This window comes from Pongo pygmaeus, chromosome 11 (genome assembly GCF_028885625.2).
Source record: "Pongo pygmaeus isolate AG05252 chromosome 11, NHGRI_mPonPyg2-v2.0_pri, whole genome shotgun sequence".
NCBI lineage: Eukaryota > Metazoa > Chordata > Mammalia > Primates > Hominidae > Pongo > Pongo pygmaeus.
Window position 1 is genome coordinate 26,545,935 of NC_072384.2, and position 24,308 is coordinate 26,570,242.

The 24,308-nt window shown below is 42.7% G+C and overlaps 1 long non-coding RNA gene across 1 annotated transcript; it reads left to right on the forward strand.

Moving 5' to 3' along the window:
* Positions 1-20,917: 20,917 nt before the first annotated feature.
* Positions 20,918-24,101, forward strand: LOC129031065 (uncharacterized). Its single transcript, XR_008500932.1, has 3 exons — positions 20,918-21,303; positions 21,478-21,554; positions 23,395-24,101. It is a non-coding gene; the product is annotated as an uncharacterized LOC129031065 (long non-coding RNA).
* Positions 24,102-24,308: the final 207 nt, after the last annotated feature.

The window sequence follows — 24,308 nt, forward strand, 5'->3', positions numbered from 1 at the left end:
AGCATCTGTAAACACAGATGAAGCTTCGCTTGCTCACCTGTGCTCGCCTCCTGCTGTGCGGCCTGGTTCCTAACAAGCAATGGACAGGCTCTAGGGAACCCTGTCCTAGAGCCTCCAGAGGGAGCATGGCTCTGCTGACACCTTGGTGTCAGATTTCTAGCCTCCAGAACTATTAAAAAATATTGCTGTTATTTTAAGCCACCTAGTTTGCGTTAATCTGTTATGGCAGCCCTGGGAAACTAATGCAGTCTCCAACATTTCAAATCACCTTTTCTTTGTTTTGGTGACATTCCTTACATGATTCTGTCTCACCTTGGATGTTTGTTCACACCCAATTCCTTGAATAAGGCATTATTCTAAATTTCATTTTCTAAAATTTTCATTTCACTCTGATGCATAAAAATTACTGTGCAACTCTACCTTTTACTGAATGAATGCATAACCTGAATTTTCTTGCTTTAGTGAAGCAGGCCAAATCTGTCCTTTCATCTGGGTAAGTGAAGAAGGTTTGTAGACCCTCTCTTGTCAGTGTGATGCAGGAGGAACAGTGTCTTGTGGAACTCATATTTAAGAAGGATCTTCCACAGCCCTGGCTGGTGTCTGGTTCTGTTGAAATGACACTTCCCAGTCCAGCCCATCTGTTATGCTTCATGTAACTCTAATTGACAACATTGCAACAGAGACTTGCAAGCATTTCTCCAAAACACTTCAAATTTCCTGTGATGCAAATCTCTTTAGCTTAATAAAGCTATAGCAGAAATAAAGACATCCAAATGGATTCTGAAAAAGTCCTCAGAACTTCCTAAGACACTGTCAAGATGCTTGGAAGGCCACTGGTAGTCATGCAGTCAGACTGCCCTATTTGCAAATAAGTGGGGTAGGTCGAATGCTTTTTTTTTTTTTTTTTTAATATTCAACTAGAAGCTCTTTATGCTGCTGACTCTGAACACAAAGGAAAACTATGGACCACTTTGCAATTGTACAGGGCAACCCATTTGTGAATCAGGAGATATCCCCACATGGGCTGTAGGAGAAAACTGCTATAGTCTATGGAATGCTTCCAGATGTTAAAATAATTGATGATATTCTAAAAACAAACACCAGTTGTTACATTTGGTTTCAACATTTTTGTTTTATTTTCTGTAATGGTTGACTTTCCTCAATGAGTGATTTCCATTTCTCCAGGACGCGTAACACTTACCTCTGAAGGTGTGATCTCCCAACACTTCATTCCCTGGATAGGTTTCTTTTTAACAAGCTAAAACAGACATAACTAGGGCACTGTTTCAGGCTGAGATGACAAATGTGGAACTGAAGAATATCGAAAGCCATTCAAAAATTGGTTTGGTAAAAGACAGTGCTATATAATGAAACCAAACGCACAGATCAGAATTTTAAAAGAAATCCTAGTGTGAAGATAAAAGGACATGAAAGATAATAAATGTTGAAATGATACACCACCTAATGGTATCCTGTCAAGGAAGAAAGAGAATATGATAACTTACAGAGCATCCCTGAGTCTCTATATGTACTTGACCTATAGTTTGCAGGGAAACAATTTTTTTGTTTCATCTGGCTCATATTAAAAATAGGAAAAACAAAACCAGCATTTTTTCCCTCCACTCTCACACAGATGGTGAAAAAATCCATGCAATTTTTAACTGTCTGAAATTCTTTAAAGCAATATAAGACAGAAAGAATTATTAAATCACTTTTCCATTTCATATAATGAAAAACTGCACTACCACAGAGGGGCTGGGACCATCAATTCTGGAGCAAGTGGGAGCTCCAATTGGTCCTGCAGGCAATCAATCACCTGGCAGTCCTGGGGCCCCTTCTGAGAAGCCATCTTGCTGTAGGAAAAAGAAATTTAGAAAATAATAAGACTAAAGTCAAACTGTTCATTAGCATTTATATAATTCAATTTTGAGATTTTCTTAGTATATAATTTACATACATGACATACATGTGGATGTTTGGAGGTATATCCACATGCATTCACCCATTTATTCTTTTATTTATTAATTTGTTTATTCGCTCATTAAATAAAAATACTAAGTGATTACTCCAGGCATCAGGGGTCTAAAGATATATAAGGCTTGGGGCCTCTCTTTAAACTCAAAATCCACTGAGGCAAAGATGGGCAAATAAATGACTATAATGTATCCTGATAAATGTGTAATCATTGTTATATATATTTGACCATTTTCAGGTACTCTGGGGCCAAATTCAGAGCTGTTAGTCAACTGGGATTTGTCTTACCTCTTCCGTTAACTTACAGTTTGAGGGAGTGATAAGCTCTTTTATTTTTTATTTCCTTCTGCATTTGGACTTGCCTCCAATACCAAGGATATTTGATGGAGCTTATAGTACCATATCTTCAATATTTGAGTGGATCTGGATAAGAGAGGCCTTTTGCTCTTTGAGGGAGAACCTGGCTAGAAAGACTTACTGAGAGCAATGGGTCATCACAGACTGTAGATTCGTTGAGTCCCTTGCTACCAGTCTCTAGATGGAGCAGGCACTCCCTGCTGACAAGGCTCCTCTTTCTAGGATTGATATATGGTTGCGGAAACTGGATGGGTATCTACAACTACCTACCCACATATAAATCATCACTTTATAGTGTCTCAGTTTCGCCATAAGTAAAATGGAGTTAATGCTAATGGGGAGTTAGTTGGAAACAACTGTCTGGCACATAGTAAGGCTGTGAAAGTGTTAGCCATCACTGTAGATATTGCTATCCAAGCCTGACTCGTGGGAGCTGAACATGCTAATGAAGGCACAGCCAGAAAAAGGCAATCAGATTTCTGTTTTGTTTTGTTTTTTTTAAATTTTTTGATTTTTAATGTCTTTATTTGAGATGAAGTCTCGCTCTGCCATCCAGGCTGGAGTACACTGGTGCAATCTCAACTCACTGCAACCTCTACCTCCCAGGTTCAAGCGATTATACTGCCTCAGCCTCCCGAGTAGCTGGGACTACAGGCTTGCACCACCACGCCCGGCTAATTTTTGTGTGTTTTTTGTAGAGGTGGGGTTTTGCCCTGTTGCCCAGGCTGGTCTTGAACTCCTGAGCTCAGGCAATCTGCCCGCCTCGGCCTCCCAAAGTGCTGGGATTAAGAGGTGTGAGCAACCGCGCCCGGCCAGCAATCGAGATTTCTATCAGGCCTCCTTTCACATGTGCAGGCCTTGATGCCCTATGGGTCTTCTGTTGATGCCCTATGGGTCTTCTGTTGGAATTGGTGTTTCCCAGGACAGGAGTGATTTTGCTCTTGTCTCTGACTGAGCTCCCTGAAGGTGGAGCCTGAACCAGAAGCCTAGCTGTTCCTTAATCTTATAGTTAAGAAACAGTAACTAGAAGGAGGTTGCTGACTGGTTATCCTTCCTGTGGGAAGGATAGGGTTGGAGTTCAAACAAGAGGAGGTTTGTTTAGCAAGAGGTGATGTGAGGAGACTAAATCAAGGTGGGCTTGCGGGGAGAGTTCAGAATAGAAAAGAAGCCTGTTGCTTGGCATGGCACGGCAGCGTGTGTTCAGGGGGCAGGAGCATGGATGAGATGAATCCTCAGTGTCTCCTTTTCAAGCTCTCCTATGGAGTTTTCCTCCCTATTGTGGCAGATGGTGCTATGAAAGTTTTGCTACAGGGAGGTTGTGGATTTTTTCTCCCCCAGCTTCCTTGATACAGACCCACATAAAAGCTGTATCAACAAACAGAAAAGTAGCATTTGCTGCTTAAAGAATTTGGAGTCATTTCTGCATTCTAGGTGAGGGAGAGGTAGAGGAGTGTGCTGCAGAAGGGCATTCTTGGCAAAGGGAAGACTTCTATTTTGTTTGGGAAAATGACCATTGGGGGGCTGCTAGGTGACAGCAGAGTTAGTCCCTGAGCTTTTTCCAGAATAGCAAGAGTTACAGTGATAAAGAAATACATTATTCTGCATGCTAGTCATAAGGTAGCCTGCTCGAGCAGACTGTTTTCTGAATTTGCAGTGATTTTAGGGCTTCTCTTATAGATCAGGAGCCTAGATTTTGTGATTCTGGAACTGACAAGAGAAAAGGGGAGAAAAGACGTGCAACTGGGAAGAGACCCCACAACATGAAGGCATGAGAGGCTCAGAAGAGAGAGACAGGCTGCAGGATTCCTTGTGGAAATGTACGGGATGGGAAACTTCAGAGACAGAGCTACCGTATCTCCTCTTAACACCCAAGCCTGCAGGAAAGTGGTGTTAAATGAGAAGGACTCTTAAGGATGAAGAGGTGCAAGAACCATGCTTTTAAGTGGGGTCTTAAGTCCTTTATTTGGTTATTAAAGAGAAGGGCATTCAGAGGATTGCCAACCTGCTGGACACTTGGGTACGTGGGGCTAGAACACTGCTAAAATGGTCTGAGTCATCCATTTCTTCACGTAGAGAGGAAGGCAGGCACCCAGGAGGCTGTGCTCGAGCCTAGCTTGGTGGGAAGCAGTGTCCACCACATAATGGGGACCCATGCATCAGGGTTGTTAACTTGGTAGCCTGATTTTCAGGGTAGTGGTGGTGGGGATATTTCTTAGAAACCACACTGTGTTCCAGAAGGGACCTCAAGGGCAGATATGTCACCAGACCCTTTCTTTGGGAAGTTAATCACCCCAAGGGGGTCCTAGGAAGGCATAAATGATGCTCCTTCCTCTCAAATGAACACTTACATCTAAAATGCTAATCACTGGTTAATTCAAAAGTGCCCTATTCATCCTTTCAACACATATTTGATGAACATCTACTATGTGCCAGACATTGGGGGTGCAGAGATGACAAGACACCATCGTTCTCCTTGAGGAGCTCCTGTCTAGCTGGTAATGATATGGGGGAGGGTCCGATGCTGCCCCACAGGGTCTAAACTGTAACTGGAAGAAGGCCAGGCTTGATGGGGGCACAGCAGGAGGTGCAGGGGCTGGGGTCAGGGAAGGCTCATTGAATCTCCAAGGAGGGTAGGAGAGAGCCAGCTGGAGGAGTGTGTAGTCCTCATTGGTGCAAGAAAAAGGAAAGAATCTGGGGATGAAGAGGGGCTCCTAGCCCAGCAAGCTCCCTGTGCAAAGGCAAGAAAGGAGGTAGGCTGGATGGGTACCTACAGGGGCCATTTCTCATCCGGATTTTCTTGTGCTCCCCAGTCTGTGTCTCAGGAACTCCTCACCACCAGCCTGGCCTACTGTGAAATGCACGTGCCGTCTCAGGCTGCCTTTATCTTGGCACGCGGAGCTCAGGGGGATAAATAATATCAAGAGCCAGGGCTGTGCTGGGGAGATCTGGAGAAGCCTTGCATACGGCCGGTGTTCAGACTCTACAGCAGGGCTGCTTTCTGTCCCTATTGTCCCTGGGTGCTGAGGAGTCACTAATCTGCAACAATTGTGTGGGCTTCACACCTGCCTACAGCTCTGCCACTGCTGCAGTGTGATTGTGTTCTCGGGGCCTCAGAGCGCCCAAGACACAGGTAGGAGCAGAATATTTCTGCCTTTGCTTGCGGAGAAAGATAATAACCCAAAGGAGGGGAATTCACAGCTCTTTGAATTGAGTTGCATGTTTGCTCTGGTTATTTTTTCTTAGTTTCCTAATATAACGCGTTTGCTATTGAGTAAATATCGATCCTGTTGCAGTCAGCATTAGCGGCAGAAGATGCCAAAAAATAATCAGCCAGCTAATCTCGTCTGCTTTCCAGGATGAAGGTGAATGTGGTGTGTTCCTTGTTAGGATGGGGGTGATGTCCACACCACAGACAATTCAATCAACACTTCTGTAATGACTAAGTCCATTTCAGCCCCTTTTTAAATAGACAATTTTTTCCTGAATGTTACTAGTTTTTGAGTGGTGCTAAATCAGTCTGTTGTTTACATCTACATCCTGGTAGCAGAAAGTAGGAGCTTGCTCCCCTTCTGTTTTTTATTTTTATTTTTTTATGGGATGAGGGCTGGCTGCAAATTGAATTGCAATAAGATTATTTGGTGGTGCAATAAAATCCTCATGAGTTAAAATGCCACTAATGTTGAAGTAGTGGTAGTTTTGACCGAGGCTGAGCTCTATCTACACAAAGGAGAATTTATGAAACAAATTAATTATACAATCAATTTGACAAGGGTTCTGAGCCTGTTACTTTCAAGTTCTTCAATCAGTGCGATGATGATTTATATGTCATTTTCCAGAATCATGGGACCTAAGGTCTTTAGGTATGACCACTCCCCCTTAACCCTCTACATTTCCTCCAAATGCCCACCCTGTCTTGGATACTCCAGGGAGGGAAGCACACTACTTTCCAGGCAGTCGACTATTTGCATTGCTCCAACAGAAAGTACTTCCCTGGTAGAGCCAAAATTGTTTCCTTACTTTTAGCTGTGGGCCATACAAAACAAGCCTAATTATTCTTCTAGATATTTGTAGGCATAAATATTTGAGTGCTTTTATCTGCACTAAGAATCCAGGATCTCAGAATCTCAAGGAAAAGATCGTAAAAGTCAATGATTACAACCCCTTCCTTCCCTTCCCAACTCCAAACTAATGCCTAAATTGCTGCTTTCACGTCCCATCCAATATTCCTCTAGCCTGTGACTTCAAGCAGTGTTGAAGAACTCACTATCAAATGGTGTTTCTTCAAAGGTTTTCTTTGAATTAGACAAGCCTTTAGTGTAGATGGATCCTCCCCTGAATTTATTAGAATTAGAGAGTAGAATATGACTGATTTTGAGGTGAAAGGATAAAAATCAATTCTAGAATGTTCTATGGTGGTGTTTGCCACACAAGACTGAACCTCCTTGAGGACTCCCTGGCGGAAGATGTATCTAAATACATAAATAAGAAACCTGCAATAACTAGATGGAGCTATCTATCAGACCCTTGTTAATCCAGGAAGGCAGGGCTAACACCCTCACTACTGTTTGGGGCAATTGCTATAGGCTTTCCCTTCAGGCCCATCTCATCCCAACCTCTTTCTCCCATCCACTTGGCAAAAAATTTCACCAGAACTCAATTTCTCCCATTCCAAGTTGCCAATTTTTGTCTCTGAGGTTGACTTTGCTTCTTGCCTTTGATGCTGTTCATCTCTTGGCCCTGGATCCCGGAATGTGGCCTACCCATTCCCCCTTCTCCAGCATCTCCTGTTATTTTAGCTGGGATCTCCCTGCTCCAGCTCTACACCCCCAAACCAAGGAGGTAGTGCCTAGCTGGGGTGGAGCCTGGCCCCCTGTGACGGGAGGGATTTGAGCAGTCACACACATTTTTTCCCATGGTCTGTTGCCAACACAGGAGTGCAGTAGGACACTTAAGGCCTCAGTCTTAACAGTGGCAGGGAGTAGGTGTGTGTGCCAGGTGACCCCGTGAGGGTTCCTGCCGCTCCACACTTTCCATGGAAACCACTTTGTCCATTGGTCACTTAGGAATTCACCTTAGTGAAAAAATGGGATGGGGCAAGGCCCATTCCAGCAGGTGTGGTTCAGAATGAGACCCTTTAGGATGTTTGCCTAAATGAGTATAGTTCGACGTTTGTACCATAGGCTAGATTTTTACCAATATACTTCGTGTCCATTATCTTAAAAACAATCTCAAAAAGCATGTTGTTGCTGAATTGTTATCCCCATTTTACAGAAGGGGAAATGCAGGCTCCTAGAATTTAAAGAACCTGCGTGGGAGTATGCACACATCATTAACAAAAAATGGAAAAAAGGAAGTTTCATGCATGTTTACTTCTAGTAATACATAGCATTATTTTCTAATTTACTCTTGATAAAATCACTGAGATTTATAAGCCCAGTTTAGATGGCTTGTGTCGTCTTTATACTTTTCTATAGTCCATGTTTATACCCTACCTTGTTTCAAAAATGTTTTGAAATGGTATCAAAATATAAAACAGTGCCTTCAAATGTACAAACAGAATAAAAAGATGAACGTACAACATAAGGATATAAAATGTGTAGGTCAGTAAATGATTGTGGAGGTGATGGTGGTGGAGGTGGTGAGAATGGCTATTAACAGTAAGCCAGGCAACTGTAGCAAAGGAAAAATGAGTCAGGAAAATGATAGAGATAAAGGAGGAGGGTGAAAAGGCAAAAACTAGCATTAGAATGAAAAGCAATTAGAAAAGTTTTTCTTGGCCTTTCATCAGAGTGGAAGTTTGAAGTAGGCTGGGTTCTCAGCAGCCCTGGCCAATAGGAACAGCTGTAAGGGTAGTGATGTCAGCTCATGTTTACTGAATGCTTGCTATGTGCCAGAGGATACTGTAAGCATCTTAAATGAAGATCTCATTCAGCTCTTATAGCAACCCATGAACTAGGCTTCTGCTACTAGTCACACTTTACAGATGAAGAAATGGAGGCACAGAAAAGTTTAAGTAACTTGCTCAGTATCCTATTGGTGGAAAGTAATGGAGCCAGGATTCTGTCTCTAGCTGAGGCTCTTAACAGTTGAGCTTTTGGCAACGTGATGGAAAGTGAGTTGTCTACACAGGGATGACCAGCATGCAAGGCGGAGAGCCTGCACTTGCTCTTTCTCTTGCATTATGAAGCCTGCTATAAGGATCTGATGTTAAGGGCACTCAACAGTCTGTAGCCACAAGTTCAACCCATAAACTCTAATCTTCAAGTGCATAAGAAACAGTTTTTTATCTGTGGACCATTTCTGGCTGTCCATTCCTTGTCAGGGCAAAGCTGCTGGTACGTGCAGAGCTGGGGTCTGGGTGTAGATAGCCGTAATAAGAATGTGGTCTGGGAAAAAGTTAGCTGCTTTCCATTTTCACAGATTGAGCAACTGGATGCCTTTTAAAAGAAGTTTTGATGTTGCTGCTGCTGTTTGTGGTCTGAGCTGTCAGTTGCTTCCCACATTACCGGCCAGCCACTCTCAGTCCCATTTTGGGGTGTGTCTGTGTGCTATTTCATGGCTTTGCCTTTCTTCTTCTACAAATGCTTCCTCTACCCCATCAGAGCCAGCTCTGCGACGGAACTGACACACTGACTTTCACGCATGCCTTTACGATTATCTCCCCTTCCCCCTGCCTGGCCGTGAGAACAGATGGCCCTGATGTCTATTTTTGCTCCTCCTCTTCTGCTTTTTGTAACTTTTGGTCTGTTGCTTTCACCAATAGACTCTTTCACATTTTCATTTGCTTTTTTCTTTTCTTTTAGAGAAAGGGCAGAAAAGGAGCTGTCTGCCTTACTGTTCTCATCAGCATTTCCCTCCAGGTCCTCTGCCTGGGGAAACAGAAGTTTCCCAGCACAAACGGAGCTGGAAGCCTGGGACCAACTGAAGCTGCGTTTAGAGGGGGTTGAGTGTCTGTGGCTGGAGTTTAAACAAATGTCATTAGCTTAATCCTCTACCTCACAATCATCATTACAAAACCATTTTGCCTCATGCAAAATGAGTGCCTGGTATAAAATGGAGTGAAAAATGTCACTCCAACACTCACTTCTCACTGTGTGGAAAGCAGGTAGATGCATTAATAATTAATGATTTCGCAAAATGAATGTGTGCTGGCATTTACACCAAAACCCAAGAAAATAGGAAATGTTCTCTTTTTCAAATTTTTTTTTTCTATAATGGAAGTAAAGCCATTGCCTCTTATAGGCATTAATGGGAATTGCAAGATGAAGAACACATGGAAAATATGTTTGCACTTAGCAGGCTACAGGAGTGACGATTTTTTTTTCTTTACCATTGTTTATAGGAATGTCAATATTGAGGAATTTTTAGTATTATAAAAAGTTTAAGATTGTAAAGTTGCTAATAAAGTTTTTATGTGGTAACAATGTCACTTGTAGAACTTGTATTGTAACCTCAAATCTAAGCTTTTCAGGGCAAATCGCTGTATTGGAGTGCCTAAAGAAGATTCCTAAAGCAAATATAGGCAGCTTTTGTCAGAACTGATTATAGACCATTACTGCTAGCTTGGGAGTTTGCGGATGGGGAGTGAGGGAACCCAGTGCTCTGAACAAAGTCCAAGATAATGCTAATGTTAACAGTAACTATCTAATCTTTACATCTGCTGAGGTTCTAGATGTCAATTAACAATTTCAACACCACTAACTAAGATTACATGTCTTACAGCAATTACTATCACAATGAAGGTTAGAAGAACACCTGTCGAAATTTAATAATCACATAGCTTCTATTCTTACCGGGCTTTGCTATCAGCCACAACTTTCTGACTAATCACTGGTGATAGTGCCCATTGACTTACACTCAGATTTTAATTATAGCAGATGGCAACGAGCATATGAGAAATCGTATCTCTACAAACCTGTCCATTTGCAAAAGCTCTTGTTCAAGTTCGGAGAAGTGCTTAATTCAGAATGTGCAAAGCAATAAAGCGAATTTTAAAATGACTCTTATTGAATTCAAAAATTGTGAGCTAAAAGCACTTCAGTCCATTTAAAAAGCAATTTTATTGAGTTAATGGTGAGTATAAAGAATTAAATCAATAAAACCCCACTTGCCATTAAGTTCAAAAACAGTGAAAGCATTTTATTAACTGTGTTGTTTTAAATTCAACAATATATGTTCCCCTCGGTTGTTTTGTCCTCTCCCTTACATTTCTCTCCAAACTTAGGCCAATTTGCCAAGATTTTTTTTTTTATTTGCTCCTGAATGTGGGCTTTAAAAGGGAAAATATGTGTAAACAGATATGTATATAATCTAAACCATGAGCAAAACTAACCTGGGGTAAGCCGTTTAACTGCTCTGCTCAGTTTCATCGTGTGTGAATCAGGGATAGCTATATGTACTTTACATGTGACATTTCTGGAGATGGGGTATGGCATCCCAGCCAGTGGGGTGAGCCTGTAATGGCTTCCTATGCATTTATACATCTATTCTAGAGAAATGAAAGTAAATCCCCCAGATGGTAAATATTAGGTCAGAACATAAAATTGCTGTTTTTGGAGGTCAAAAATAGTTGAATAACAGCAATTTTATATGATGCAAGCTAATACTAATATAGCACCCTGGAATTCATTCATTTATTCTCTCAGTTATTTAACAAATGAAGTGACTGCTCTGCTAAATACTGAGGGTGCAGTGATAAACCAAGAATATCTGGAGCTTAAGATCTAAGAGTAAAAGGCAGCAGACAAATTGATGTTCAAATAAGTAAATAATTCAAGTGTGAAGAACACTATCAGTGGAATTTTTTGGGGCAACAGAAGAATAATGGAGGAAACCAAGGCAGGCTCCTTGGGAGCAATGCCGTGTAGACAGACACCTGCACTGGTGCAAGCCAAGGGAAGCACTCGGGGAGCACTGCAGCAGAGGCAAGAGCATGTGGGAAGGGCTGGGGGATGTCGGTGGCTGTACACCTAACCGGTGGAGAAGGTCCCGGGGTTGGTGACAAGTTCTTTCTTCCTGCTGCTGCAACTTTCCCCTGAGGTGGCTGTTTTAGTTTCTCGGTTTTGTACTTAGATGCCCTCTTTGCTCAGGCCCTGGGACTGAGACTCCATTGTGATGGCCTGGCCAGCTTGGCTAGCCACCTCTACCCCTGTGCTGCACGTGGCTCCCCATGGTGCCTTGGGCCAGCAGTCCCCCATTGCTCTAACAGCCTCTATTCAGAGTCTAGACTCAAAGCCTCAAGATTCAGCCTGAAAGTGAGAGGGTGCTAGATGGCTAAGGCAGCCTGATCCGTGGAAGCATTATATTCAACCAGAAACTTATCCCTAGGAAGGCACCTTAAGAACCTATCAAGAACAATATGTTTTACAGGTTAATTACCTATGTGCCAGGCACCAAGATATGTAATTTATTGATGCATTTATTACTCCATTGCAGTCCGTGGAGATAGGCATTACTATTGCCTCATTTTACAGATGTGGAAACTAAGGCTTAAGGAAGTTGAGTGACTTGCCCATGGCCTCATAATGGAGAGGTGGTAGGGCAGGCAGTCTGATCCCAGAGACCCTGTCCTTAACCTCTCTGCCATGCTGGCCTCCCAACCCCACCCATGCCATAACTGAGCATGTTGCACAATTGACAGGCTGGTTTTCTTCAAGGAATGCTACAGTCAAGCCATGCCCCTGCGAGTCAGAGGTTGGGTTTCCCACAGCTAATGCAGCCTCACTTGTGGAACTCATTTAAGTAACAGGCACATTTTGAGACCAGAACTTGAACCCTGAAGCCTGCAGGTCCTAGCAGGTTGAGGGAACAAGCTCAGCTTCTGACTCTTGATACAGACTTCAAGTATCAAGTGATGTCTATACATCTTCCTAGGTGCTGTGGCTAAGATGGCTTTTGGGAAAGCTAAGCAGGAAGTTGTGCATTGCAGTACACACCTTTGAGCTCCATGCTGCTCAGTGGGATCTTAGTGGGCCAGGCATTAGGAATGTTGTTTGCTCAGCTGGGGCCAGACTGGCATGGCAGGAGGTCATTGTAATGGTGGCAGCAGGGACAGGCAAGGAGGGAATCCAGAGAATGATGAACTTCCAAGTGCAGCCTCATCTCCACTGGGAGATTCTCCTTTCTGGTGCCAACCCATAGAATGATGTTTGGGGGCTGATATATTTCCTTGTCCAATTACAAGTGACTGCACATATTTTAAAATCCCATGGGCAGAATTCACAGGCTATGTTGGGTCCACTTCCTGGGGGCTTCTAAGCAGGAAAAGATGCCTGTAAAACTACTGGCACCAGGGGAGAAAAGAATGCCCTCCAACTGCAATTGTCTCTCAAGTGTCCAGGCTGCTGGGAGGCCTGTTTCAGGCAGCAGGACTAAGGCACAGCCTGCAGAGACAATTTTGGATGTGGTCTCTCCTGGGATCCCCAGAGCATATATCGATTTCAGGGCCCTGTATGGAACAGCAGATGGGAAGGGGAGGCCTGACACGCTTTGAAATGCGATAAAGCTGGTATGGTTTGGTTCAGGGCACCCAGGCTTTGTGACACCCGCCTATCTGTTACACTGATGCTGTTACACAACTGTCTGGGAATTCATCTGTGTCCTCGTGTGTGCAATGATGCCAACCTGCCCCAAAGTGGGTGGGCACAGGGAGGGAGAGGTCAGACTGGCTCGTGTTCCCCTGCTTTGCTGTGTAGAACTCCCACACCCATCAAATGACATGCTGGCGGAAATCAGCAGCAGGAAGCTAGGCTGTCAATTTCAGTGACGCAGTTAGCCTGACCTTGGCAAAATCCAGGTTACTGGGGTCTTCCTCTGCCTTTGTCACCCTCACAGAAAACTCAAGCAAATTTTGAAGCTCAGGAAAGGAAGTTCTCAAATTTCCCGGAAACTTCTTTCAGTACTTAAAACTTATGAGCAAACAACTCAAATGTTCATTAACAGGTAAATGGATAAAGAAATTCTTGTCCAAATGATGGATTATGATGCAGTAATAGGAAGGAAGGAGCCACTGATAGATGGAACAACATGGATGAATCTTAGCAGCACTGTGCTAAGTGAAAGAAGCCACACTCAAAAGGCTGTGCAACGTCTGGTTCCATTTACATGGCATTCTGAAAAAGGTAAAGTGATTGAGAAAAATCACTCCCACTACAGGTAGCTTTTAACCTCAGAAGTGTCTTGGGGGCCTCCATGGGAGATGATGGTAAAATAGCATTGGGTGGGATCTAAGCCTTTACTTCACTTGGAGCAGCTTCACTTTTATCTGTTTTATGAGTGAAGGTTTGGTTCCTTTGAAAAACTCGTTCTATACTTGAAAAAAGTGTGAATATGTTAAATCAGATGAAACAATATTTGGCATCACAGTGAGGAGATGTTGTCTTCTTTGCTCCTTGCAGGGCCTAACTAACTTGGGAACTCCTGAGGTGAGAGGATCGGATTAATTTTGCGATTTCATTCCCTGGAAAAATGAACATATGCACAGGAACTTACGATTTTGCATGCAGTTTCAGAGACAGTTGTGGACTCCCTAAAGTCTATCCTCAGAGTCCCCAAAAGCCCATGGATTTCCAGTTCAGTACCTTGGCCTTGGAGAGTAGGGACCGTATCCTCTCTTTCTTAAATACAGTCTCTTATCATTGAGTCCAAGTGTATCAGTTATCTACAGTTATCTACTACTGTGTAACAAGCCACCCAAACACTTCATAACTTAAAACAATGCTTTATCATTTCTCACAATTCTATGTGTAGATTGGACTCAGTTGAGTGATGTTTCTATTCCATGTGGTGTTGGCCAGGATTACTCATATAATTACATTCAATGGGGAGCTCGCCTAGGTGCTCTGCTGGGGCTGAAATATCTGAGATGATCTCACCCACATGTCTGAAAACCTGGTGTTGACTGTCACCTGAAGTAGCTTAGTTCTCCATGTAGAGAGAGGACTATCTCTCTCCGTGTGGGTTCTCATGAATCAATAGTTTAGCCCAAGTGGTTGACTTCTAAGTGATGAGCCAGAAGCTTCCAGGTCTCCTAAGGGCAGACCCAGAACCGGCTGTGTCACCTTCACCACATTTTGCTGGTTAAACCAAGTTGCAGGGCCAGCACAGATTCAAAGAGAGAAGAGGTAAACTCTGTGTCTGGACTGGAGGAGTGCTATGGTGCACACTGGGATGGCAGGATTGCTGGTGGCTATCTTGGAAGACATTCTACCACCAGGTTCTTGCAAAATGCAAGATGACTCATCAGTATTAAGGGTAATCCTGTTGTACCACCAAGAGCAACGAGCTCCTGGGGCATCCCCTGTGCATTTACACCCTTCTTTTCAAGAATCTATTTTCTAACATATTTCTTCTTGTATGTTACCATGAAGACAATCAGAAGGTAGGTGTACCCCTGTTCCTCACAATGCATATTGTTCTGCCAATTTCCCAAGGACACATCCACATCACCTGCAAACTCTATCACGTATTTGGGACCTTATTATTTAGTTCATTCTGTGTTTTTGTCTTGCCAGAAATATATGTCTGTTTTCTCTAGACAAACTGGAAGCTCTCCAAGAAAAGGAGCCCTAGCTCCTATTTCAGGAAGCTGGTATGATTTTAAATGGGAACAGCCATTTGTGTAACCTTGCTATAAAGGCAGCAATTATGTGAAATCACCAGACCTTCATGGGCGCCCCATTTCTCTCTCAGATGAGAAGGTGGACAAGCTTTGGCTCCTGTGCACACCCGAGGTGGGAGGAGCTATCTTGCCGTTGGCGAAGCTGTTCCCTGTGACTTCATAAGAAAGCATTTCCCATAGGCTGGGATAGGGTTTAGTGGAAGTAGGGTCCCACTGCAAACATTCCTGGGAAGCACTGACTCCACACTCACTCTACACTGTCAAGTCTATAGTAGCTACCCAAATGCTCTACTCAAGCTGGAGAGCCACTTCTGCTTCTTCCTGATGTTTTTGCTGCTTGCCTAGGACACTTCCTCCTCTCTCATTTTGTTGTCCCAGCTTGGCTTATTCTTCAAAGTCCACCTCACGTAGCTCACAGTGGTCTATCATCTAATATCCACAGGTTCTCAGGAACATGGTGTCACAGAGCCAGACAGCTGGAAAACATTTCTGAGCTTCTAGTCCAGTAGTTTCAAACCCCCCAAAGACTGGGGTCTAAGGAGGGGCCTCAGAGGCATGGTGATGATGGGTGGCCCTCTAAGCCAAGCTGTGTACTTTCCACTTCCATTTCCACTTCAAGGCTCTCCTGTGATCTGTTTAATCACGACCTTCCACGTAAAATGTTATGTGGTAATTATAAAAAAAGATTTCATGCTTAAAAATTGAAAACCATAGATTTGACCCAACTCTTTGTTTTTATAAATAACAATAACTGGTCTAAAGACTTGGAATGAGTGCCTGGTATTTAGATGAGTAGTAGCGGTAGGTTCAGAACTCAGGTCTCCCTATCTTGGCTGACTACTGTTAATTATTCTGAGATCATTTGGATGAGGGTAGAACCCATCCGGGCCAAAGAATGAGAGTAAATGTCTCCATACGGCTTTGCTTTGTTTTAAGAAATATTTTATTTGACTGGGATCCCGCCTCAGCTTTGCTGGAATTGCCTGTGCTGCAGAACGATTATTGCAGGATTATTTTGTGCTGCGGGACTGTCTCTAGAGCCTGCTGGGAGCTTGTTTTGCTAGCTCAGCTGTTTCTCGGCTTGCCCTGCCTGGATGATGTCAGATGTGATGTTGTTTCTCTCAAGAGTCCCCCCTCCTGCTGCTCACTGCCTCCAAGTCTCTTTTGGTCCAGCTAGCGATGTCTTCATCTTCCCCCCTTTTCTCCTGTTCTCTCTACTTTTGATATCCTTGAGGCTGATAGTGTTTGTCAGGTCTGTCTTTAGCTCTGGGGAAAGAACTGGTAGAGCCATCTGTGGGTTTTGGAGAGCATCCCTGCTTGTAATTATTTTTCCTGGAGCCACCCTTGATGAGGCGAAGGCCCGTTGTTGCATTATTAACAGTTGTCACCTGGGCTTTCTCATCATAGAGTGTGTCTTGGTGGTGGGCGGGGAGGAGCAGCAATAGCATGATGGGTCTCAGAAAAACAGTAGTTGTTGATTTCTTCATAGACAATTGGATGAAGAAGTTGGCTTCCAGGATGATGCTCAGTTTGGTTCTTTACAACATTTGGCCACAGAGTTTCCCTTGATGGGGGTAAGATTTTTGTAACTTCTCCCCATTTCAAATGTCAGGGAGCTGTCAGAAACTGGGCAAAAATAGAGAATGGGCACTTCCTCCACATGGACAGGAAGTCCTTGCCCCAGAATAATGAGCAAAGGTGAAATCATCATAATCCCTCTAAAGCTGTAGTAATTTGGGTTAATTACCTTGACAGACAGTGAGAACTACCAAAAGGGTTAAATTAAATTAAATCGCATTCAACAACTGAAAGAGAGTTTGATATTACAAGAGCACTAGACAAGGAGCTGAAAACCCAGGTTTTAGATCAAATTTTGTCATTCATTTATTGGATAATTTTAGGTGGGATTCTTCCTCTCTATGTGTCTATGTTTCCTGACTTACAAAATGTGGCGTTCTGAATAAATTATCTATAAAGAGCCCTTTCCTTCTCAGAGTCTATCATTTGCATATTTGTCCAGCACCAACCCTGAGCAGGGCAGTGTTTTGGGTCCTGCAAAGGCACATACTGTCTCATACTGTAGTGCACACTGTCAGTGTTTTTGCAAAGGCCTGCTGTTGCATTCAGTTCAAACATAAATGGTTATGTATTAGGCTACAAATCATTGCCAAAAGGAATTGGCTTTATGTGAATAGAACGTTAGTAATTAGAACATTAATTGTTTAAAATGTAAATGCTTGCTTATAAAGTGCTTAAAAGGGCCACTTCTGCTAAATAGGTTGAGCAATCCTCTTGCAATTACCTTTGTCCTTTCCAGTTGTTTAGCTAGTGCTTTTTCATAGAATGTTCCTATAACTGTTTATGACTTATGCTCTGTCTCCTCCAGAAAAGGATTTGAGGCAGCTTAAAGCAGAAAACACATACAAACCATGGCAATTAAAATTTTAAAAAGGAAAAATAAAAGGCAATAGAAAGTGATTATAAAAGAGGAGATGGGCTTTTTAAATACCTGGGATGAGTTAGTTTCTGTACTTGATCCCCAGGTTGACTGCACTTCCTTTGCTCTCAAAACACAAAGGTAGCCAGGAGGATACAGAGTACAGGCATTCCATAAATACAACCAAATACTTACTATGTGCATAGTCCTATGAAAAACCGGGATTCCTTCCCTTATGGAGAAGTGGAAAGATAGCAGACAAATATTTGGGATGCTATGCAATTAATAATATTTTCAGTGGTCTCCTGATTATTTTGATTAAGTACTTCTACCAGAAAGTTTGGGAGTGTATACTTCTAATGTGTATATTTATTTGTATATAAATGATATATTTGAACTGGTATACTAAGATGTTATGTACATCATGAAACACACACACACAAAATGAATATGTTTGGGAAAAAAATAAACACAAATAGTTCTAACATTTTCTTCCCACATTCCAATGGTGTGGATCTACTTAGATGGAATGTTTATAAGCAGAACATTTGTTGTTTAAATGTTAAATAATTGAATGAATAAGTGCTAATAAAGTACTTAAAGAGGATGTCTTTTAAGTGGGCAAGCCAATTCATCTGCAATTGCATTTTTCCATATACGTTTTTTAGCAAATATTTTCAAAAAATAAACAATTTTAGATTTATAGCAAAGTTGCAAACATAGTACAAAGAACTCATATATAACCTTCCCAGCTTCCCCTAATGCCAACCTCTAGCAAATGTGTTTTTAAATAGACTGTTTTCAACTTAAGCCCACCCTGGGATGTCTGCACCCTAACCCTTTTTGGGGACAATTAAGGAACATTAACTTTTTTTCCTTATAATCTATCTTTTATATAAACATTTAACTAAAGTGTAATATGCATAGATACAAATGCAAAACTCTCGAGTCCCCCAAGGCCAAGGGTAGATTCTTGGGAAGCATGCTCACAGAAATACCCACTAAAGCCTTCAGTGGACTCTTTGCTCCTTGTGAACCACTGGCGGTGAGAACATACCCCGGAAGGTGAAGCTCTAGCTCTCTTGTTCAAGGTGTAATTCCAGGATCTAGAAAAATGTCCTGGAGTGTAGAATAGACACTTAATAAATACTTATTAACTGACTGAATGAGAAAAAAATTTTCTAAGTGTCATAGAAAGTGGAGAGAGACTATAAATAATTATTTTCCTGTTACATGTTCAAATGAAAAGCAGGGCTTTTTTAGCCACAGAAAAGAGTGGAAACCAATGGAAATTTTGCCATGTTTAAAGAATTACAAATTAGCTGGCACCGTACTTCCAACTTATTCCAGTGATGGTTTAGAGTTCTTTATAAATGGGTGCCCTGAGCAGGTGCCTGCCTGGCCCATAACTTACCCTGGGTTAGGTCCCATGTGACTAGTGTGTGTTTTTTTCCTTTTTTTCTGTCAAAGCTTAGCTCACATGGGAAGGACTCTTCTTGTCCACATGTTACTGGTGCCTGGGGTTCTGGCAATCTCCCAGGATAGAAATCAAGAGATATCACCAAACATAGCAGCAAAGGTCAGTTTAAGTTTATCCCAGCTTGTGCACAAGGGAGCTAGCATTGAGAGAGAAAAAAGGAGTGGACTGCTCCCCGAGGATACTCTGTGGGGGGGTTCATTTTATAGGGTCTTTTAATAGGAAAAAAAATTACATCAGGGCATGTGTAGAAGAAAGTTTTCTAACGCTTGCACAGTGGCTCAACATGCTGCTTCATACATTGCGTGTAGCATTAGCGTTGTAAATCTCTAGCCCTGGGTGTGAATTTTAGCATTAAAATGAGGAAGAGGTAACTTTAGGTTAGAGTTGAAGTCTAACTGGTATGTGGCGTTCCAGGGAAATCTCTAGCTGCCTGAAATAAGAGCTTGCATTTAACAGCTTCTTGGGTCTCTCATTACTGATTAGCTGAGAGTTAGATAAAAGCTAGCGCTTGAGTGAGGGACTTTGATCCTTTTCCTCCAGATTATTTTAAAATAGGGAATCAACAAGCCTGCCTGTCTCACACATTGTTCTCTTTCTCTAAACTTTCAGAATTTTCCATCTGTACCAACTATCCCATAATTGCATTGTCTTCTATCACCCCTACAGAATCTTGCTTGTGTAGTGGGTAAGGCTGTGTTAACTTGGTTTCCTGTCTGCAATGCTTGTATCACCAACTAGATACATAGGCCTTGAATATAGGCCAGTGTCTTCCCATCTTGATGTCTTGCAGATATTATCACATGGCGATGTCAAGTTAAGATGCTAGAGTTTCCAACTGTCATGTATCCTGGAAAGGCACCGCAGTGAAGCATCATTAGCTGGTCAGTCAATAACTTTCAGCAGACATGAATTGAATGCCTACTGCCTGCAAGACACTGTTCACTGCCCTTGTGTGTGTGTTAGAGGGGGTGGTCAGGGAGGGCCTTTCTGATAAGTGGACCTGTGAGCCGAGACCTGAATGAAATAAGAGAATGGGGTATGAGGATAGCTGCAGAAGAGCAGTCAAGGTAGCAAGAACAGCCAGTGCAAATGCCCTGGGGTTAGAAAGCCAGTGCTGGGCTATTGACACCTTCCCTTGATGGACCTAAGAGAGCCCTTCTTCTCTTTGCACTTAGGAGTCCTTACCAACCCATTAAGTGAGTCCATCAGACAAGATTTCCAAGCTAATATTTTTGTGACTTTATGGAAAAACTATTTTTTTAATGGAGAAAACACATTTTTACTACTGCAGCTGAGACACGTATTCACCTCTCACATATTTCACTTCATTTTTCCTCCACTCCCTTCACTCACACATACTTCACTTGTCTTTATTTTAGAATCATGCTAAGTGACATTTTGTGAATGTGTTTAACACAACCATAGAGTCAGGGTCATGCATTAACAACTGCTCAAGTGGCCTAGGTTGAATAATGCCAGTGGCACTTGCCCCTCTCCCCTCTGCCCTCAACACATGTACTCCTGGGAGTCCTGAGATCGCTACACTAGAAGATTCTAATGTGGTCATTTCCCTGGGTGACCTATCTTCATCTTTTTCAAGATTGCCTGGGTATGTCCTAGACAGAGACACCGGGTGAAGTGACCTTTCCTCTGAATCCTGGGATCCACCAGGTATTACTAGAAGTTTTTCACCCTGGATTTTAGATCTCTCTGTCTTCAGGCATGATTTTCTCTAATCTGGAATACTCTATTCATTTGAATTACAAAGGGACATGTCGTTTTGGTTTGTTTACTCTTAGGTCATGAAATGATAATTTAGCAGTGAATGGGCAAAGAAAAAGACCTTCTTTTCATGGCCAGGAACTTTTTGGGATCCTCCGTTTTTAACAGCAGTAACTTGCTCTACACTGACTCTGAGCTGGCCCACATCCCTGAAGGTGTGGTCTTAATGGGATTAGGGAAATCATGGCTGGCAGGGCTTCCTTGGGATGACTTCTCAGCACAAATGTTCTGCCTCCCTGGATCCAGCCCAGAGACTTGACTTGGGATAGGAAAAGAGTGAAAGGCGAACCAAAGACCATAAGCCACTTCTCTATGTTTCCTGTAAATGCTAGGGTGTCTATTATTCTGCATAGTGGGGCACATTAAGCAAATTCTCCTTTTTCAGGATGGCTGAAGCTGAATTTCTGTTTATTTTTGCTTATGCATCTCTGTTAAACCAGGATCATATCCTCAACCCCCAAAGAGGAGCAGGCCACCTTTGCCATCACGCTCAGCCTGGTCACCAGCCTGAGGCTTACCCAGTCACCCAGATCTTCCCCTCACCTTGCTCCTGGAGTGTAGAAATTCCACATTCTCTTTCATCTGGCTCCTGACATCACTTCTCCATATTGACTGTGGGGCTCTTTTTCGGCTTGGATTTTTCTCTTTGTTAAGGTGAGTAGTTCTTAACCTTTCAGGAGTCATGGATTCCTGGACCATCTCTCACCAAAACTGGCCATGTAAAATTTTACAATTTCATGGCGTATGAGGATTCCTCAAATCTTTTCTATGGGCTATGGATTCCAGGTTAAGCAGTCCTAAAATTGGTCTCGCTTTCTGTATTTACAGACCCCGTGGGACCACAGAAAGAAGAAAATAGTCATGCAGGGGAGCTTACTTCCTAACTTCCTCAGCTGATATTGTTGGTATGTGTTTCTTGTTCCTGCTGTAGTACATTACTGACAAACATGGTGGTTTAAAACAATACAAGTTTATTGTCTTATAGTTTGGGGGTTAGAAGTCCTAAAATCAAGGGATCAGCAGGGCTGTGTTCCTCCTGGAGTCTCTAAGGGAGAACCAGTTTCCCTGCCTTTGCTGGCTACTGGAGGCTGCCAGCAATCCTTGGCTTGTGGCCCCTTCGTCCACCCTCACAGACAGCAGTGCAGCATCTTCAAACCTCTGTCCCTGAGCTCTGCTTCCTTTGTTACATCTCCTTCTCAGACTCTGACTTTCCTGCCTCCTTCTTTCCCTTAAAATGGCTCTTTTGATTAAATGGGCTCATCAGGATGATTTCCCATCTCAAGATCCTTAACTGAATCACATCTTCAAAGTTCCTTTTGCCATAAAAGGTCACAGATACACAGGTTTCAGGAATTAGAACATGGACTTCTTTGGGAGGCTGCTATTCTGTCTGCTGCACTATCCTTAAGCCTCACCTCCTAGGAACTCTCTAGTTAGACCACTCAAAATCCACATCAAAGGAGGCTGAATCTCTTCCCTACTCAGGCTCCATTTTGCCCCTAAGGAATTGCTTCTTGCCCTGGTGAATGAGAACCCCCTACTTCCTGCCCTTGGACATTCTCCTTCCCATGGGGGTGAAGGCCTTTGCCTGCCTTATGGGATAACTATAGAAAGACAAATGTTGAGGCCAACATCTGATTAGCACAAACACACTCCTGGCAAATGGTGCATCTTTGCTATCATCAGCTAAGACCTCAGCAACAGGGGAACGAGAAAGGAGTGGTTATTCTGTATTTACTGTGTGTCAGCTCTCTCATTGGCAGAGACCATTTCTGGGGTGCCATCCAGGAAGAGGGGTTGGAGGACAATGCTAATATGACCATACAATTCTTCTTCACATCACTGCAACTTTCTTTTCCCTGCATGACTTTAACTCTTCTTTCTACCTGATTCAGTGATCACAGAACCAGAGCTGCAACTGGATGCAAGAGCAGGGATAATCCCTAAGCAGGAAACTGTAACTATACTTTTGAACTTCTATGTCAGAATTCCCAAGCGCCTGATGAGGTAGACTGTGCCTTCAGCCCATCTGGCAAAATTGGTCTTGATGATGAATGCAGTTATATTATTACCTAGTGGTCAAGATAGCCCACTAGTTCTGTATGTGTGTAAACTCACCCTATTAAACAGAAGTGAACTGAGAGAGAAGCACCTGCTAGACCAGTATTGCTATCAGCAGTGTGTATCAGAACAGTGCTAAAACTAACAGCTCTTCCAAAGGTAGAAACGTTTGGATAAAAACCAATGATAGGCTGGGTGCAGTGGCTCATGCCTGTAATCCCAGCACTTTGAGAGGCTGAAGTGGCAGGATCTCTTGAACCCAGGAGTTTGAGACTAGCCCGGGCAAGTCTCAGAGAGACCCCATCCTATTTTTTTTAAACAAAACAAAACCAAACAAAACGAAAAACAATGATAAATGGATAGAAGGAACAATCGTAGCTGAGGGTAAATGAATGAATAGATGGGTTATGCAACAAGGGAATTCCAATATTACAATGGTGCCTTGATAAAGATGATATTGTCTTTTAGCTTCATGCAAATGCCTGAAAGGATGAAGCCATGTGTTGCAAAGGCCACTCCTGCTTTTGGGAACCTGACAAGGTTGAATGGAAACCTGCAAACCTGGGTGGTGGCATTGCTGTGGGAGACATTTTGGTCGTATAATATGATCATGACCTGGACCAAATTGATAATGACTGAGTGAGATTTTAGTAATATGCCTGTATCTTTTGACTTACTTTTCAGGTTACATCTGCAACCATCCTGCAATACGGTGTAGCACTGGCATCATGTGTGAGATTCGTCCCCTTATGTGAATAAGTCTAATGACAGTACTGCTGTTGATGATCAAATATATATCAGGAAGCTAAGTGAAAGCCTCCTCAGGATATAATACTGATGGAAAATGACTGGCCTGAGGAAACACTAGATTTCGTTAATCGTCATCTAATTGCTATGCTAAAGAGTTCTGGCCGGGTATGGTGGCTCACACCTGTAATCTCAGCATTTTGGGAGGCTGATGTGGGAAGATCCCTTGAACCCAGGAGTTTGAGAGACCAGACTGGGCAATATAGTGAGATCCTGTCTCTACAAAAACTAAAAAACTGAAAAATAAAATTAGTCAGGTATGGTGGTGTGTACCTGTAGTTCCACCTACTTAGGAGGCTGAGGAGAGAGGATCACTTGAGCTTGAGCTCGAGAGATCAAGGCTACAGTGAGCTGTGATCACACCACTGCACTCCAGCCTGGGCAACAGAGATCCTGTCTCTAAAACCAAAACAAAACAATAGTTCTTCACAAGTGTATCACAAGATATAGATGGTAGTAGAACAAGTTATCACATCAGGACAAAAATATGAAAATGTATGTAATGACTTTCTAGATAGATAAGTTGTTTCTTTTTTAAAATTTAATTTTAATTGAAAATAAAAATTTTATATATTTGTTGTGAACAACATGATGTTTTGAAATATGTATACATTGTGGAATGGCTCAATTGCATTAATTAACATGTGTTATCTCACATAGTATGACGTTTTTGTCTACTTTCGGCCAGGCGAGGTGGCTCATGCCTATAATCCCAGCAATTTGGGAGGCTGAGGTGGGTGGATCACCTGAGGTCAGGAGTTCAAGACCAGCCTGACCAACATGGTAAAACC